At 38.2% G+C, this 19,067-nt stretch overlaps 1 protein-coding gene across 11 annotated transcripts in view; it reads left to right on the top strand.

Moving 5' to 3' along the window:
• The window catches only part of NOL4 (nucleolar protein 4), a 521,978-nt gene that overhangs the window by 194,623 nt on the left and 308,288 nt on the right, over positions 1-19,067 (top strand). Inside the window, exon 1 of one of the 11 annotated variants that reach the window (XM_072829200.1) lies at positions 5,233-5,450. The exons of 9 other annotated variants lie outside the window; for them this stretch is intronic. The gene's annotated coding sequence lies outside the window, so the exon portion shown is untranslated. Of the gene's footprint in view, positions 1-5,232; positions 5,451-17,925; positions 18,070-19,067 lie in introns of those variants that run through there. One more of the 11 variants, XM_072829196.1, reaches the window with a different exon arrangement.

Below are 19,067 nucleotides of genomic sequence, written 5' to 3'. Positions count from 1 at the left end.
CTGTTAAACTCCAACACAGGGATATCCATCGGGTTGCCTTAGGCCCAAACCCTGTGCTAGCACCTCCTCCACCTAAACCTCAGACCTCAGACAGCTCCTATCTCCCCACCGCCTTCCCCTGTACCTACCATGCTGTCTGCGTTCAATAACACCCCTGATCAGACAATCACTCCCATCCCGGCCTCCTTTCCACAAGATGCTCCTTTCCTCAGCCCCTCTCAGCATCCACTTTGGGACCTGATGTTCCAAGCTTACAGGTTCCTCAATGCAACTAAGCCCAATCTTATCTGATCTTGCTGGCTCTGCTATGACATCTGGCCTCCCTTCTATGAGGGAATCAGCGATGTTAGTTCAGTACAACACAACCTCCGACCCTAATGCCTATACATGGCATCAAAAGACTCAAGGACTCACTTTACAATCAATGTCAGGTCAGGGACTCTGGATAGGCACCCCTTCACCCCAATACCAGTTCCTATGTAATGATACAAAATCTATATCTAGCCTAGACTACCACCTACCTCCTCAAGATGGTTGGTGGGCATGTTCTACAGGCCTAACCCCCTGTTTTCATGGTCAGATTCTAAATCAGACAAAGAGTTTCTGCGTGCTAGTTCAGCTACTTCCTAAAATTATCTACCATTCAGATGAGCAGGTACTTCAGTGGCTCAATGCAGGTACCCACGATGGGATAGAAGAGAGTCCATCTCGGCTATCACCATTGCCACGCTGTTGGGAATTGGGTTAGCAGGTGCAGGGACAGATATTGCTCCACTAGCTGTACAGAACTCCCACTATAACAGTCTCAGAGCAACAATCGATCTAGACATAAAACGGATAGAAACCTCTATTTCCCACCTCCAAGACTCCCTAACATCTTTGTCTGAGGTTGTCCTTCAAAACAGAAGGGGATTAGACTTAGTCTTCTTACAACAAGGGGGTGTTATGTGCTGCCTCAAACAAGGAATGTTGCTTCTTTACTGACCCCTCTGGAATAGTCCAAGATCTATGGCAAATGTCAGAAAAGGTTTGGCTAGATGTAAATGGGAGTGAGAACAGCAACAAGGTTGCTTCAAATCCTGGTTCAGTCATTCCCCCTGGCTCACTACCTTGCTGTTCACCCTAGCCAGGCCCCTCATTATCTTCCTTCTCCTCCTTACCTTCGGGCCCTGCATTATCAATAGTTTGGTTACTTTTGTCAAAGACAATCATGCAGTTCAGCTCATGATACTCAGCAATACCAACCACTGGATCTTGTTACTGAGACTAACCTGGACTCATGATTGGATCCTTCCTTAGGTTCCTCTGAGAGGGGGAAATGTGGAGGCCGAGAAAATTAAGGCCATTCCACCTCAAGTTTAGCTTTAGCACAAGTGCAGCCATCTTAGCTTCGGCAGCCATCTCAGGCCCCTGTGAACAAGAGCTGAACTCTACCCTACTTCAGTTACAGAAAAAAACCGCAGAACGCCCTTGACAGAAAGTCCCATATTGGAATGAAAATAGAATGCCCTTGACAGAAAGTCCCATATCAGAATGAAGACAGAGATTAAGAAACTCCCCCACCCTTTCCCCCATATCAGAATGAAGAAATTCTTCCACCCCTCCTGGAGGTCCCCTAGACCAGCCCATAAAAACCCAGCTGAAACCCACCTCGGGGTCCAAGTCCCTGCTCCACTGTGATGGGTATACTTGGACCCAAGCTCGAGCTTGCTAATAAACCCTCGTGTGCTTGCATCGGTGTTGGCTCCGTGGTGGTTTCTCGGATTCGCAATCTTGGGCACAACATTTCATAGCTGTTCTTTACCAGCTTGATTGTTACAAATTTATAAGCTTTAGTTAATATTGTTCTATTTCTTTAGTGTACATTATTATAGCTCTAGATGTTTATTATCAGCTCAAGTTTAAATGATGTACTTCTGATATTGAGACTGTGGGGAAATGAATATATACAAATTTTTGTATAATCTACTTTCTGTAAAAGACAAACATCTTTCAATTCCTCCCTGTTTGCCTATGACAGAATCTTGTTTGCTTACTTCAAATCTAGGTGCAAGATCCATCTACTAAATTGGCATACCTTGTTGAAGTGGGAATTAGAAGGGGGCTATTTTTATATAGTGTTTTTAAAAATTGTTTTATTAATATCATTCTGTCAAACACTTTAACACTAACATATGAATTAGTTGGTACCTACTGGCCCAGGTAAGCTATAATGTGGTTATATTTTGATAGATCAGTGGATGAGAATGCTTTGGAGGTTTGACAGTCTTATCATAAGGTTAATGAGTATTTTAAATGTAACAATTTCTTATAACATTGTTTAATGAGTAAGCTGGAGATGTACATACAAGTTTCTCTGGCTCTGTATTCTGTTAGGAACCTCTGAAACATTCCCAACTCTTAGAAAGACATATTTGAAAAATTCAGTTGGCTTTTTATTTCCTAGACAGATTTTAGACAATGAAAAAAATATAGCGTTGTTTGTCACAACTAATAGATTAAAATAAATTTATGCTTTTAAAAGTGTAGATATTTATAAATTTAAAAATATATAATGTTTATTATTATTCAATTAATACCTGCTTATTATAGATTTCTTGAAAAGCAAAAGAAAGAAAAAGAATAACATCCGGTTCTATAATCTAGAGACATCGATTAACAAAAATTACATATTGAGTATATGTGTTTCTTTAAAATCATTTCTTTTAAAACTTTTTTAAAAAAATATTTATTTATTCATGAGAGACACACACACAGAGAGAGAGAGAGGCAGAGACAAAGGCAGAGGGAGAAGCAGGGTCCATGCAGGGAGCCTGATGTGGGACTCCATACTCTGTCTCCAGGATCAGGCCCTGGGCTGAAGGCGGCGCTAAACCGCTGAGACACCGGGGCTGCCCTAAAATCATTTCTTAATATACTTCTTTTTCCAGTTTCCTTATTCCTAGTGTGCATTAATATTAAGTGTTCAGATAATTATTCATTTTGAAAGCTTTAGTTGGCAGCTCTGTGTTATATTCTATATTTTAATACCCCGATATATATTGTACCTTGAGAAAATGGAACAATACTTGAATATGCAAAGATTGAGACCTAGCTGAAGGCGTGCCAGACCTGCTGAGAGCTAATCATACCATGTGAAATAATAGTGAGCAGCTAGGCCTTTTCAAATGGCAAAAGAAACAGTCCAGAAGGCCAAAAGCTTTTCTATTTGCTTCCCGTTCAGTTATATCTCAACATACTGCAACATGGGGTACTCTGATCATGAACCTTCTTCTGTGAGATCCTGATGACATGAAGTGAGATATTAGACATTGGTCCATATATACTCTATGACTTATATACAGATCTATCTCCCAATTGAAATATGCATTTAACTTTAATCAATGTGGGCACAAAAGGAGATAATTTGGCACTTGAGGGCATGGATAAAATCCTCAGGGAGATAGAAACATTTCTGCCATGACAGAATAGGCAGTTTGGAAGATGATTAGAGATATATTTTCTTTATTAATCTCCTACTCACTATATCACATTTAAAGTAAACTTCTTTATGAAAATCATCTTTGAAGATAACTGCCTTATAAAATTGGGTGTTTCATTGCAAAGATACCGAAACATATCTGAATTAATAATCACATAATACTTCAGTTTGCATTTTAAGGCACATATCTAATCTCAAAACTCCGACTGAAAGATCCTCTGTTTTAGGTCAAATTTATTTAGTATCTATCTATCTATCTATCTATCTATCATCTATCTATATCTTAAAAATTTCTTAAGCAAACTATTAAATCTAATTGACAAGTGCTGTTTATTTCCCTATGAATTTTCTCCAGCTACAGTGATCTTTGCTTTAAGTGCTAAGTCACCAACAGTTATTGAACAATATACTGATTCATCAAGTATCTCCCTAAATGTTTGGAAAAACCAATGATACAGTGTATATTCACCAATACATGTATTGCTTCTGAATTTATTTTCAAATTTTGTGGATCTTATTTAAAAGGTAATACTAAAACCTTCTGTTATGAAAAGCCCCGGTCATAGCAATAAAATATTTTTGCTCAAGAAGAGAACGGATCCATATTGTAAACTATAGAAAACTGTAACTAGAAAAATTTCAATTAGAAAATAAAAATAGTTTCTTTTTTTTTTCTTTATCCACACCTAAGCAGTAATGTTTATGTCTTTCAAAATCTTGGCTCCTTTTGAAATCAAGGCAACAGTCCCCATTGACTTAGCTGCAGAAAAAGGCACACTTCACCGAGGATTGTTTTGCTCCAGTAAATAAACACTTGATTCAATTCTTCTAGGCTCTGAACAAAAATCAGTTTCTCTATGCAATTTTTAATCATGGTCACGGGTACCTCTCTGATGGCTGGGGGTGGGTCGGGGGTGGCAGGACACAGCCTGCTGACTGCGCCCCCACCCCGCAGCCCTCTCCCGTGGGAGGCCCGGGCCAGCGGAGCTGCTGACCTGGGAAAAGGCTGGGAGTCGCCTAGGGCCCCTGGGTGCACTAGCTGCCTTCTACTTTGTGGCTCCGAGGGAGTCTACCCTTAGCTCTCCAAGGCCAGGGCTGGGCAGGAAAACAGGGCGAGGACTCACTGGGGTGGGAGGTAAATTAGTCCTTGGAGCCGAGCCTAGGTGGGTGTGAAGGGGGCCTGGCCGCGGGAGGAGCGGGGCGGGCGCCTCGGCCCTGCCTTGGACCCGGGGATGGTTTGGGGTGCGGCAAGCATCCTTGGGGCTCTGGGCCCTTCGGGAGGTGGCCCGCACAGTCCCAGCGTCGCTTGGCGACCCCGCCCGGGTCGGGAGGAGAGAGCAGATGCCCGACCGGAGGTGCCGGAGAGGGCGGGGCGCTTGAGCATCCTCCCCCGCCCGCGGCTGTGGGGCCGGGCCGGCTGTCCAGCCCCGGTCGCCTGCGTCTTCCAAGGGCACCCCTGGGCCCCGCCCGGACCCGAGTTCTCGGATCCGCTCCAGCCCTCGCGCTCCGGGCCCTGGGGGCGGGAATGCCCGGGGGGCGTGGCCTGCCTGCCCCGGCGTTGCCCAGGCAACAGTGCAGCGGGCCGCGGGCGCTGCGGAGGCTGGAGCGCCGGGCAGGTGTGGTTGGAGGAGCAGCCGGAGCCGGCGCGAGGTCGGGGGAGGCGGGGCGGGCGGCGCGAGGGCGCCTTTCCCACCTCCTCCCCTCAGCGTTGCCATGGAGACTGCCGGGGCAGCCTCCCCTGGCCTGCCGCCGCCTTAGAAGCAGCAGCTACCGACCCGAGCCTTCCTGTGCCCGAGCGGCCTCTTGCGAGAACTCGAACCCAGCACCTGCCACGGCTCCTCCCCCGCAAACGGGACCGGAGAGGGCCGACTTCGACTTCCAAAATTCGCCGGGGTTCCTCCACCAGGCCTTTCTTTCTTTGGCTTTCCACCCAGAATTGTCTAGATCTCAGCGTTTGCTGCAGTTAACGGTCGGTCCGGAGGAGGAAAAAGTGACTCCCTTTGTACCGTGCCACACACCTCTTCTGTTGACAAACAGCTTATTTCACAGAACACTGTCCAGGACAAAATCTAAGTATCAACAGAAAGAGACTTAAAATTCTTTTAAAATTATAGTAGATATGCGAAATTCTTACTTTTCATTTATAGGATATGGATAGTATAGGAACACCCTTTTGCTGAAATTAACTGCTTTTTGACAAATGAGTGGAATGATTATGTGTTGGAGTATCTGGGGACATAATAGAGAAAGAATGAGCTGTTCAGAAGCTCCTTCCCTGTTTTTTTTTTCCCCCCAGCCCGTATGCCAATCCAGTGCTAAGATGTCTCATTTCTGGGCTCCATTCCATTCCGTGTTTGAGATCAGTGTTTCGCTTTGCAGGGGGGATTATTTTAGCATGGGTCTGCCCTTGAACTGGGGTGGGAGGTAAATTAAATACCCTAGAATATTTACACTTAGTTCAAGTTCAAGATTTAGTGCATGGATGCATCTCTACTGACTACAGACATGAATGCACTTAGCAAGAAGGACTCTCCCTGATTAGAGCAAGTTGAGGCATCTGTGATCTTGAATTGCCAGTGTACCCTGGCAGGCTCTGTGAACTGCTGTTGGTCTCGGCCCCTTGCTTCTCAAATTTCTTTTGTGTTTAATGTGTATATGGTACAGCTTTCATTCTCTGAAAGCACCCTGGTAGCTTTTGCTACTGATAATCATGAGTTTCCTTACATAGTTCTGCAATTTTGAATAGACTAGCCTTTTTAACTGACTTTAATACCACCTCTTTAGAAAATTCCAACAATGCAGGATAACTATGTCTTCCCTGAAGCTGATAGGTGAAGTACTTAATAATTTAGTTTTGCCACACTTTCTGTGTCATGGGGTTTTCAAAGCCACCAAAAAAGATTTTTATATAATCCAAACCTTGGGTAAAGCTAAGAATTTGAAACACATTTGTCTTCAATCTCCTAATCTAATTGGTTGCAGCCTCTGCCAGTGGCCACGAGGATTTCCTAAACATCAACCCTGAATCCCTGCTTTCATTTGTTATCCTACTTCTCCTGAAAACTTGACCTTCATTATTTAATTTCTCATCTTCCTGGAAAATCTGTCCCCATCTTCTCCTGGCACTTCTCTGATCTCTTTGAAGCCCTTTCCTCCTGCTTTTCATTTTTCCTCTTCCTTCTTTTATATTGCCTGTTGGGTCTTCTGCTGTATCCATTCTGCATATTTTCCTGGGCCTTCTTTTTCACATCCATAGCTTTATCTGCCCCTTTTCTCTATTGTCTTCTAAATTGATGTTATCGTGTCTGTGTTATCTTGCCGATTTTCCCCTGAATGCTAGACCCCCCTATTCCTACCTACTTCACGGATATTTCTACTGGTTTTTCCTTCAGGCATCTCAAATTCAGTCTCCTCCCCTTCATTGAACTATGTTCCTCTTCAAAACTTGCTTCTTCTCCTGTATTTCATATCTCAGTTAATGACCTTACTATCCCCCGTTACCCAAGATAAGAAACATGGAGCCATTTATTGATTCTTGATTCATCTCATCAGATTTCTTATTGATATCTAGCATGTGCCAGGCACACTATCATGAACTTAATTCTGGTGGGTAAGATAGATGAATACATTTATGACTAAATAATAAAATTACAGCTTTTTAGAAAGTCGGCTACAGAAGTAACTAGGGTGCTATATGATAAAAAAAATTCTTATGTGGAGATGAGGATGAGAATAAGCCAAACATTTAAGTTTTTGGAGAAAGAACAGGTCAGGCAGAGAGAATAGTAATCACCAAGAACCTGTGGTAGAGAAGGGCTTCTGGTATTCAAGGGATTGACATAAAAATCAATGTGCATGGTGAGAAGGAAATTGGGGGGGCTGGGTGAGGGTGGAAAGGGAAGCAGAGGTCAGATTTTGTAGGATTTGGTGGGCCCTAATGAAGAGTTTTATCCTGTGTGCAGTGGGAAGCCATGAAATGTTTTTAAAGAAGAGTGGCATGAGCTATTTTATAATTTAAAAAGATCATTCTGGCTGTGGGGTGGAGAACGAATTAGAGAAGGTGACAGTTTAGAGATGGAGAGGAAATTAAAGACAATAGAAGTATTAGTGATTAGAAGATTAGTGATAACAGAGGAAGCTGGATAGAAGTGGAGAGGGAGAAAAGTGAACTGACATGAAGTAATTTCAATTGTGTTTGTCACTCAGATTGGGTCTCAATTTCGTTTCTATCCTTAGGGTACATTATGTCCTATAGGACTTTCCACATCTGGGTACTTACTACTAAATCCTAATTATTATGATTCGTATTATTTTATGGCCTTAGCTGTAAATAATTGTTACATGATAGCTGGCAAGGAGAATGTAGAGAACAATTAGGTAAGAAAGAAGCTCTAGAGTCAAGCTGCCTTGGTTCATGTCCAAGGTCCATGACTTACTAGCTCTGTCACATTGAGCAAATTGCTTAAGCTTTCTGCCATAGAATAGTAATAATAGTGTAATACTTATTTTCAGGACTCTACAGGGATCAAATAATGCATATAACACACAGTGTATGTAAGTGCTCAATAAATGTTAAGATGATAATGTTGGGCCTGATGATAATGATAGAGGACTTAACATCTCATTCAAATAAGAGTTTTTATGAAATCACTTAAGGGAAGTTCTGCATCCTTTACTTCTTAGTTATAATAGTGTTAAGAACCAGGAAAGGAAAGACATTATGGCTAATCTGAGGGTAGGAAGAAATGGAGGATGTTTTGACAATCTAGGGTTGCTACTCCTCAAATATCCTTCTTGGGAAAATTTTCTTTCAGGAGTTTTCTGTTCCTTTCTGATTTTTTACAATATCAGTTTCCTTAAGCCCATGTTTTGTCTTTTATTTTTTCATTGAGTGATCTTGAAAAGAAATGAATATGGAGTTGTTAATCACGGTGAGAATGATAAAAAGCCTTTGAGTTGGGAGAAATTGGGCCTTGCTGCTACTTGGTGTGATCATTATAGTTAAAAACCTAATTCCAAAGTAAACACTCTTCAGTGATTCAGAACTCTCATTTTCCTAAGTTCCCATCTGCCAATAATGACTGCATTTTATTAGTATTCACTGTCCTTCATAAATGGCCCATGTCTCATATTTTTAAAATCAGTTAGCAAGTCTCAGTATTGAATAGATGAATTATTCTTTTATAAAATATCTCTCATCTTTTTCCTCTTTATTATTGTTCCCCTTTGTCTAAACTAGGCTCTCATTATATTTACCATTATCAGGAAATTTATACAGTATCCTTTTAACATTTTTCGGCCTGACTCTTTCATATTCATGGCAGATGAATTTTCTCAAAACAAGGAACTATTCTTGCCACTCTCTCATTCAAAAAATTCAAAAGCTGTTCACTGAGAAGAAAGTTGCAAACTGGCAAAGGATTCATATTCAGGCTATCTATAGAGCTTCTATAAGTTAAAAAGACCACCCAGTAAAAAACTGGAAAGCAGTTAGGAGACATAGTAAACAAGAGTAGTTCTCCAAATAACTAATAAATGTAAGAAAGGGTTCTTAACCTCAATAGTCATCAAACAAATGAAAATTAAAACTACTAGAGTAGTCTGCAGACAAATGAAAATCACAACTGCCAGAATGGCTAAAATGAAAAAATAATGATATTCCCATGTGTTGGTAAGAATGTAGTGTAAATAGAATGCTCCTATACTTCCAGGGGAACAATAAATGCTGCAGATACTTGGGAAAAACTATTTAGCATGATCTACAAAAGTTGAACGCAAGTATACTCTGTATTCAATTCTGTTCCTCCGGGGTATAGCCAAAAGAAATGAGTAATGGGTACACCAAAAAACACAAGGCAAACTATTATAGTGGAATTATTTTAAATAGCTGAAAACTGGAAACAACTCTAATGTTTATCTTGAAGACAATGGCTAAATAAATTATGGCATGTTCCCACACTCTTGGTCGAACTTTATTTTTTTTTAATTTATTTTTTTATTGGTGTTCAATTTACTAACATACAGAATAACCCCCAGTGCCCTCACCCATTCACTCCCACCCCCCGCCCTCCTCCCCTTCTACCACCCCTAGTTCGTTTCCCAGAGTTAGCAGTCTTTACGTTCTGTCTCCCTTTCTGATATTTCCCACACATTTCTTCTCCCTTCCCTTATATTCCCTTTCACTATTATTTATATTCCCCAAATGAATGGTCGAACTTTAAGGTGGTATAGCCACTCTGGAAAACAGTGTGGAGGTTCCTTTAAAAAGCTGAAAATAGAGCTACCCCATGACGCAGCAATTGCACTACTAGGTATTTATCCCAAAGATACAAATGTAGTGATCTGAGGGGACACCTGCACCCCAATATTTATGGCAGCAATGCCCATAATATCCAAATTATGGAAAGAGTTCAGATGTCCATTGACAGATGAATGGATAAAAAGATGTGAGATCTATCTATCTATCTACCTATCAATCATCTATCTGGATACACACACACATACACTGGAATATTAGTCATCAAAAAAATATAATCTTACTATTTGCAATGATGTGGATGGAACTAAAGGGTATTATTCCAAGTGAAATAAGTCAATCAGAGAACGAAAATTATATGATTTCACTCATATGTAGAACTGGAGAAACAAAACAGAGGAACACAGAGGAAGAGAGGGAAAAATAAATAAGATGAAATCAGAAAGGGAAACAAACCATAAGAGACTCTTAACCTTAGGAGGGTTGCTGGAGGGGAGGGGAGTGTGGGGATGGGGTAACTGAGTGATGGACATTAAGGAGGGCATGGGATATAATGAGCACTAGGTATTATAGAAGACTGAATCATTGAACTCTACCTCTGAAACTAGTAATACACTTGATGTTAAATTAGTTGAATTTAAATTAAAAATATGGCATGTTCTATAATGGAATACTGTGCAGCAGTAAAACATTAAAAAATCCTACTATATACTACATATATGAATCCCACAAACATAATGGCATGGTAAGATAGGCAACACTAGCCTATATAGAGAAGTTAGGTGGTGGTTATCTTTGGGTAGGTGAGCAAGGTTGATGATTGGGAAGGGCAGGAAGATGCTGGTGGGAGTGCTGGAACTTAAATTTCTTGAGCTGAGTGATTCTGACGTGTACATTTGTATAAATTTAGCAGGCTGTACATTTATGATATGTGCATTTTGACTCAATGCTGTACTTCAATAAAAATGTTTATTTAAAAAGGGCTTCTGATTAACTACTGTATTAGGTTACCTTCTCCAGATGGGCGTTCAAGCCTTCCACAGTTGGGCTTTATACCTACTTCTCCAGTTGTTTCCTTGTTACATCTTGGCACATGTCCTGTTTCTGTCAGGTCTGACTAGTTAATGAGGCAGAGGCTTCCACTTTTTCATATTCATTGCTTTTTTTTTTCTTTTTAAAAATAGAATCATCTTAATTTCAGCAGGACATCTGACTGTCTTTAACCAGTTTGCTGACTACATTTTCTAGCTTTCTTTGCCTCAAAGTGTGGTTCTGTGATTAAGTTTGGACCAATGCTGGATGATCAGACATGATGAGTGCAACTTGTTTCTTATACTTTTTCTTTCAGTTTTACTTCTGACTGGAAACTAATGAAATCTAGAGAATCCTTGGAAATCACATGTTTCTGATGGCAAAACTACTATGCTCACCAGCCCACTCAACTGTTAGATGGGAGGGAAATACATTTCTATTTAAGTTACAAAATTTGAAATCTCTTTATTATAATATAGTCTCTGTCTTAGCACACTTAATATTTTATAAACATTGTGATTCATATATGCCTCTATGTTTAGTGAGGCTAGTTTTTCCAAAGATGCCCTGACCCTAGGTTTCTTCTACTGAAAGGATCTCCAGGCTGTGCCATATTCATTATTTGTTCTCTTGCAGTGCATTCCATGTCCTATATACATGATCATGGAGAATGTATTAATTTATCTGAGCCCCATATTCCTTACCTGTGAAATGAGAATGATGGATAGCTATCATGATGATTAAAAGGTATAAAATATGTGAACTGTTTAGCACAGTGTGGAATACAAATGAAGCACTCAACAAATATAAGCTTATTTTCACACAGTAGTTTTAATACACATCATGACATTATAGAATTAAGCAAAGGCATAACATCAAAGATCAATATGTATTAGAGGTAGATATCCAAGTTAAGGATTTTTATTACAAGATTTTATTTATTTATTCATGAGAAACACTGAGAGAGAGAGAGGCAGAGACATAGGCAGAGGGGCCTGAAGTTTCCCCATCCAAAAATTGGTTACCAGTTATCAGAGTATCTGATGCAGGTGCTCATGGCTCCTGAGAATTCCTCAGCTGGGGTAATGGGGTCGTACTATGAATCCCTCACTACAAAATGACTTGAGTCCAGCGAAATCTCATTAGGGTTAAGAACATTTTCAGGGATCCTTAATACTTTGATTTTTGTTTTCGGAAATTGGATTTTATTTTATCTTATAATTTCAGTTCATCTAAATTTTGTGTTCTGTACATGTGATGTTTGTACCATTGACTGTTATGGAAGTTCAGCGTTGTACATCTCTCTTTACACTGTGGTGTACTTAACTTGTGGATTTTTTATACTAAAAATGTAGAATAAAGACTATTTTGAAGATCTGAATAAAGTGATGAAGTTGCATAAAAAAAAAAAAAAAAAGGCTCCTGCAGGCTCCTGCAGGGAGCCTGATATGGGGACTTGATCCGGGGAGCCTGGGATCACGACCTGAGCCAAACGGAGACGCTCAACCACTGAGCCACTCAGACATCCCTCTTAAGTTAAGGATTTTAAAAACCAGCTCATCTTGCTTTATGATTCAAGACCTTCTAGAAATTTGGGATTATTTCATAAATATTGGAAGTAGTACAACGTGAACATAAATATACCCTGTAACTAAACGTTTCTATTCTTAGTTATGTGTCCAAAAGAAATAAGTACATGGGTATGCTAAAAATGTGAACAAAATATTCACAATAGCATTATTATTATTTTTTAAGATTTTATTTATTTATTCATGAGAGACACAGAGAGGCAGAAACACAGGCAGAAGGAGAAGCAGGCTCCTTGCATTGAGCCCAATGTGGGACTCAATCCTGGGACTCCCAAGATCATGCCCTGGGCCGAAGGCAGGCACTAAACCACTGAGCCACCCAGGGATCCCACAGTAGCATTATTTTTTTTTTTAGTAGCATTATTTTTAATAAACAAATGGAAATAACTTGTTTCTTAGATGTAGGAGCAAAATTAATCCTTAACTTTAGCGTTTATCCTTTAACTGTTCCATGCTTCTTAAATATTGGGGGTCATAACTACTGACTATTGACTCCTTAAGGATCTGACTTATCTATCAAAAAAGTGCTTTGGGAAAAATTACTAAAATAACTCAAATGTTATGAATAAATTATGCTTACAATTTTAGTATTTCCTTTCTAGAATTATCTAGCAATTTTCTTGGTTCTAAAGTACTTCCTTTAAGTTCCCTTAATGAGGATGGTAAATGTTTTTAGTTTTTGTTTCAAAATTCATTCTTGAATGATAATTTACTTGATTATACAGTTCTAGAGTAATATATATTTTTACCCTTAGGGCCATGAAACTATTATTCTACTGTCTTTTGGGTTTGTGATTATTGAGAACTTTGCAGTCAGACAAATAGCTGGTCTTTGAGAGTAATCTGTTTTATCTTTCTGGCTACTTGTTAGGGTGGTCAGTCTATGGATATCAGCAGTTTAAGTGAGATGCAGTCAAGGGTGGATTTTTAAAAAACAAAATTATCCTGTTTGGAATTAATCATATTTCTTAAATCTGAATAACTCTGTCTAAATAACTACCAGTTTCTCTCCGTTGCCTTCCCAAAGGTGAGACTTTTTTTTTTCCTCAATAAAGAGATAAAGGAAAGTAAGACAAGTTACCTTGTCATCCCTGTTTTCAAATGGGCAGATTTTTTTCGTATTCCATTTTTTCAATACATATGTTGACCTTGTTTTGAGGGTCTTGTTTTCATGTGGAGGTTTCTGTTTCAAGTCTTATGGCCTATTGCACACATGCCCTAGAAAGTTGCTGTATTTTGAGAGCTTTGTATTTATTTTATTTTTATTTGTTTTTAAAGTTTTTACTTTAATTCCAGGTAGGTAACATACAGTGTTATATTACTATAATATAGTGATTCAAAATTTCGTACATCATCCAGTGCTCATTGCAATGAGTACACTTTTTTTTTTAAGATTTTATTTATTTATTCATGAGAGACACACACAGAGAGAGAGAGAGAGAGAGAGGCAGAGACAAAGGCAGAGGGAGAAGCAGGCTCCATGAAGGGAGCCTGACATGGGACTCGATCTCCAGGATCAGGCCCTGGGCTGAAAGTGGCGCTAAACCGCTGAGCCACCTCGGCTGCCCATGAGGGCACTTCTTAATCCTTATCACCTATCTCACCTATCTCCCAACCACCCTCCCCTCTAGTAACCATCCATTTGTTCTTTATAGTTAAGAGTCAGTTTTTTTGGGTTGTCTTTTTTTTTTTTTCTTTTTTCACTTGTTTTGTTTCTTAAATTACACATATTGAGTAAAATCATAAGGTATTTGTCTTTCTCTGACCGGCTTATTTCTCTTCCCATTATACTCTCTAGATCCATCAACATTGTTGAGAATGGCAAGCTTTTATTCCTTTTTTATGAGTGGATAATATTCCATTATACACGTATACCACATCTTCTTTATCCATTCATCCATCAATATATAATTCGCACTGCCCCCATAGCTTAGGTATTGTAAATAATGCTGCAGTAAACATAGAGGTGCATGTATCTTTTAGAATTAGTGTTTTTGTTTTCTATCGGTAAATGCCCAGTAGTGCAATTACTGGATTATAGGGTAGTTCTATCTTTAATTTTTTGAGGAACCTCCATACTGTTTTCCCCAGTGGCTGCCCCAGTTTGTGTTCTGAGAGCTCTGCATTTTACTATGTGGTTGCTATTAATCCTCTTATTTTATAGTGGAAAGTCTTTTTTTTTTTTAAATATTAATGAAAGTGAATGGTTTATGTCCTTGGCAAATTTTCATTTTTTCAGTATGAATTGTTCTAAAATATGAAGAAGTTTTTTTAGAAATACATGCAATTAAAAGAGATGGAATAGATTTTATTTTTTAATTTTTTGTGTATTTTCAGTTATTATTATTTTTTTTAATTGACCAAGGCTTCTTTACAAAAAAATGCCTCAAGCTGGTTTTTGGGCCACTTAAATAACTTTCCATAGTGGTTACACAAGGAAATAAGGCTTTCACTCACTTTAACTTTTTTTCCCTTTTAAATAGATTTTATTTTTAAGATCAATTGCAAGCTTAAGTTTGTGGCAATATGGAACAAAACTACAGATTTTTACATATATGCCCTGCCCTCACACATGGATAAGCCGCCCTCATTATCAAAATCTTACACAAGCTGGTGCATTTGTTACCATTAGTAAACCTACATTGATATACCATTATCATCCAAAGCCCATAATTTACATTAAGATTCACTCTTTGTGTATATTCCATGGGTTGACAAATGTATAATGACATGTAATACTATTACAATATTATAAAGAATAGTTGTGCTGCTCTAAAAATTCTCTATGCTTCACCTATTTATCCCTTCTGCTTTACTTCTGGCAACTAGTCTTCATGATGGCTACGTCTCCATAATTTTGCCTTTTCCAGAATATTCATATATCTGTAATCATACAGTATGTGCCCTTTTCAGATTGTCTTACTTCACTTAGTAATATGCATTTGAGTTCCTTCAGGTCTTTTCATGGCTTTTTAGCTCATTCATTTTAGCAGTGGATGTACTACAATTTATTATCCATTCACCTACTGAAGGCTATCTTGGTTGCTTCCAAGTTTTGGCAATTATGAACAAAACTGCTATAAACTTCCGTGTGCAGGTTTTTGTGTAGACATAAGTTTTCAACTCCCTTGGCTAAATACCAAGGAGCACAACTGCTGGATCATATGGTAAGAGAATGTTTAGTTTTGTAAGAAACTGCCAAACTGTCTTCCTAAGAGGCTGTACCATGTTGCATTCCTGCCAGCAGTGAATGAGAGGTCCTGTTGTTGCACATCCTTGCTAGCATTTGGTGTTGTCAGCATACTGAATTTATGCCACTCTAATATGTGTGTAGTGGTATCTTCTTATTTTAATTTGCATTTTACTAATGGCATATGATATGGAACATTTTTTTTCATAAGCTTGCTTTCTCTCTGTACATCTTCTTTGATGAGGCATCTGTTTAGATCTTTTGCCCATTTTTAAATCAGGTTGTTCGTTTTCTTATTGTTGAACTTTAAGAGTTCTTTGTGTATTTTGAATAACGATCTTTTATCAGATAGGTCTTTTGCAAATATTTTCTTTCCATTTGTGACTTGTCTTCTCAATCTCTCGACAGTGTCTTTCATAGAACAGAAGTTTTTAATAATGATTCCAGCTTATCAATTATTTCTTTCATCAATAGTACCTTGGGTGTTGTACCAAAAATCATCACCATGCCTAAGGTCATCTAAATTTCTCCCTATATTATCTTCTAGGAGTTTTTATAGTTTTGAGTTTTACATTTAAGTCTATGACCCATTTTGAGTTATTTTTTCTGAAGATTATATGCTGTCTGCCTAGATTAAGTTTTTTTTTCTTTTTGTATGTGGATGTCCAGTTGCTCCAGCACTACTTGTTGAAAAGACAATCTCTTTTTTCCACTGAGATTTCTAAGGTGTTATTTATTTATTTGAGAGAGAGAGGGAGAGAAAGAGAGAGAGAAAGAGAGAGAAAGAGAGTGTACTCATATGCGTGTGAGCTGGGGGAAGGACAGAGGCAGAGGGAGAGAATCTCAAGCAGACTTTATACTGAGTGTGGAGCATGATTCAGGGCTCAATCTCATGACCCTGGATCATGACCTGAGACAAAACTATGAGTCAGAGACTCAACCAACTGAGCAACCCATGCATCCTGGCTATTTTTATTTTGTTGTATTGCCTTTGTGTCTTTATCAAAGATCGGTTAACTATATTTATGTGGGTTTGCTTCTATACTTCATCTTTTCATCTTTTGTTTTATTGATTTATTTGCCTGTTCTCTAGCCACCGTGACACTGTTTTGATTACTGTAGCTTTATATTAAGTCTTGAAGTGTCAGTCTGTTGACTTTGTTCTTCATTAATATTGTGTTGACTCTTCTGGGTGCCTTTTACTCTTTTTTCTCTCATTTTTTTAATGGAACTATCCCAAAATTCCATTCTTCATGTTATAGGCTTAGTCAGATATTTGAAGGATACACGTTATAATAAATTCACAACTAATCTTTGTTGAGTGCTTATTAAATTCTATGCAACGTTCAAGTAATCCTGAAATCAAGCCAAACAGATAAATGCTATAATTATCTTCATGTTATAGATAAGGAAATCAAGGCCCAGAGAAATGTAAAGGAATTTCCCAAGGAACTTAGGAAGTAAATGGAATATGGTAGTTTGCCTCATAACGTATCACTTCCCAGTACCTACAAGTCCTGTTTGGCAAAGAGATTCTACAAACATCTAGGTTAGAGAGACACAAATTGTATTCTAATTGAATGATTACTGATCAAGTATTATCTACCAAGGACTACTCTAGGTATGGCAATTTCAAAATAATTATCACCAAGCAACTTCTCTGGAGTTCATTTTGCAAAGTAAAGATCTTACAGTGAAGAGATCATTTAAAGTACAACATAGTAGCTATTTTCATAATAGCACCAAACTAGAATCAACCTAAATGCCCATCAACTGGAAAATGGACAAATTGTGGCTTAGCTATGCAATGGAATACTATTCGGTAATAAAAAGAAGGCACTGCAGACAAATGCATGAATAAATCTCTATTATGCTAAATGAAAGAGGTGAGACACAAGTACACATCTATAATCCCACTTAGATAAATATTGGGAACAGGCAAATAGTAACCTCTGGTGACTGAAATCATTGGTCATTATTTTGAAGAAGTTGACAAAGAAGTATGAAAGAACTATCTGGAGTGATGGAAATGTTTGTTATTTGATGCATTTGCCTAAACATGCTGAATAGTATACTTATGATCTGAGCATTTCACTGTATATAAATTATAAAAAAGAAAAAGTGAACAAAAATAGCATATGAAATGCTAAAAACAGGAACGAACAGAGAGATATAGGTAACTTAGCTTTAAGGAATCAAGGAAAGCTTCCTGGAAGACTGGACATGTGACACGGGTTTTGAAGGGTGGACAGGAATTTGCCAGCTGAAGAAAGACATTCTAGGAAGAAATCAGAAAATGTTATTCATATATTAATTTATTCATTTTTCTGCTCAAAATTATAGTCCATTCATTCTCTGCTTGGTTCAATTTTAGGTCTTTGTAGGGAAAATCAAATGCAGACTTTGCCCACAGAAAGCTTGGATTCTAATGAAGAAATCATTAGTTATGAGTTTTACAGAATTTTCAGGAAAAGTTGAGAAGTTCAATGTTATGTGAATGTGTTGAAATGACAGGACATAGGTGAGTAGTGGTTAAGTAAATTGGGACTAGATTAAGAAATTAAAGTGAATAATAAATTCAAAACTTTGAATTGTCTTACAGGCATAAAAATCAAGTAGAAATTTATAAATCATAAGTTGATGTGATTATAGTTTTTAAAGCAAGATTATTTTAGCAGTTTGAATATAGACTGGAATGGGGAGAAATTAATAGAAAAATGATAAAAATAATATTGTTTCCATAGTTTATGCCAGAGTTGGCAGAAACTTAGTACATGTGCCATCTCAGATTTTTGAACCAATACTAACCCATAAAGGTACTCTTTCTCATGAAGCCAAAACAAGGCTCTACATATGAGTAGCCACTATCAGAAACAGATTTGACACATGTAATGAAACCTATTTGCAATCTCTGTTTTAGGCTCCCAAAGTCGTTTCCTGGGCTAGTAAATCAGGAGTCTAGTAGAGTAGGTGGGGTACGGAGTAGATTGGAAAGCCAGTCCAGAAGTAGAATTATCTGATTACTGCATAGTATCATGATTCCGAATTTTTAGACGCTGAATCTAGGTAAAAATACCACTAAACAAAATCATCAACATAATAATAGTAATAATAGTAATGAAGGATATAAAATGTGTTTGGATTCTTGGGGAAGTATGACACCAAAATTTTGACAAAGGTCTCATTTATACATCTCACTAGCTACACCTGCACACTTTTCAGTGGATCTCTTGTAACTCTTCTGATCAAATTAGAAACGAAGAATGTTTTTTTCTAAGCTCTAAGTCCTTTCTTTGTAATTAGGTCAAAAATTCTTACGTTATGTCCCTATGTACCTAACTCAGTTACTATTCTTGGAATTTTCCTAAAATGAAGTCTTTCTTTTTTTTTCTGGGATTATAACTCACAAGATTGGATCCTTAACTGTAAAGGTCTTAAATTATTATTATTTTTTGGCCTGTTAGCATCTCCTTCTGAAGTTACTTCTGCATTATAGACTATTGTCCATGGACACCATAC

The sequence above is a fragment of the Canis lupus genome, chromosome 6 (genome assembly GCF_048164855.1).
Source record: "Canis lupus baileyi chromosome 6, mCanLup2.hap1, whole genome shotgun sequence".
NCBI classification, from domain to species: Eukaryota; Metazoa; Chordata; class Mammalia; order Carnivora; family Canidae; genus Canis; species Canis lupus.
The sequence above is the reverse complement of the archived record's forward strand: the minus strand, read 5'-3'. Positions and strand labels throughout refer to the sequence as shown.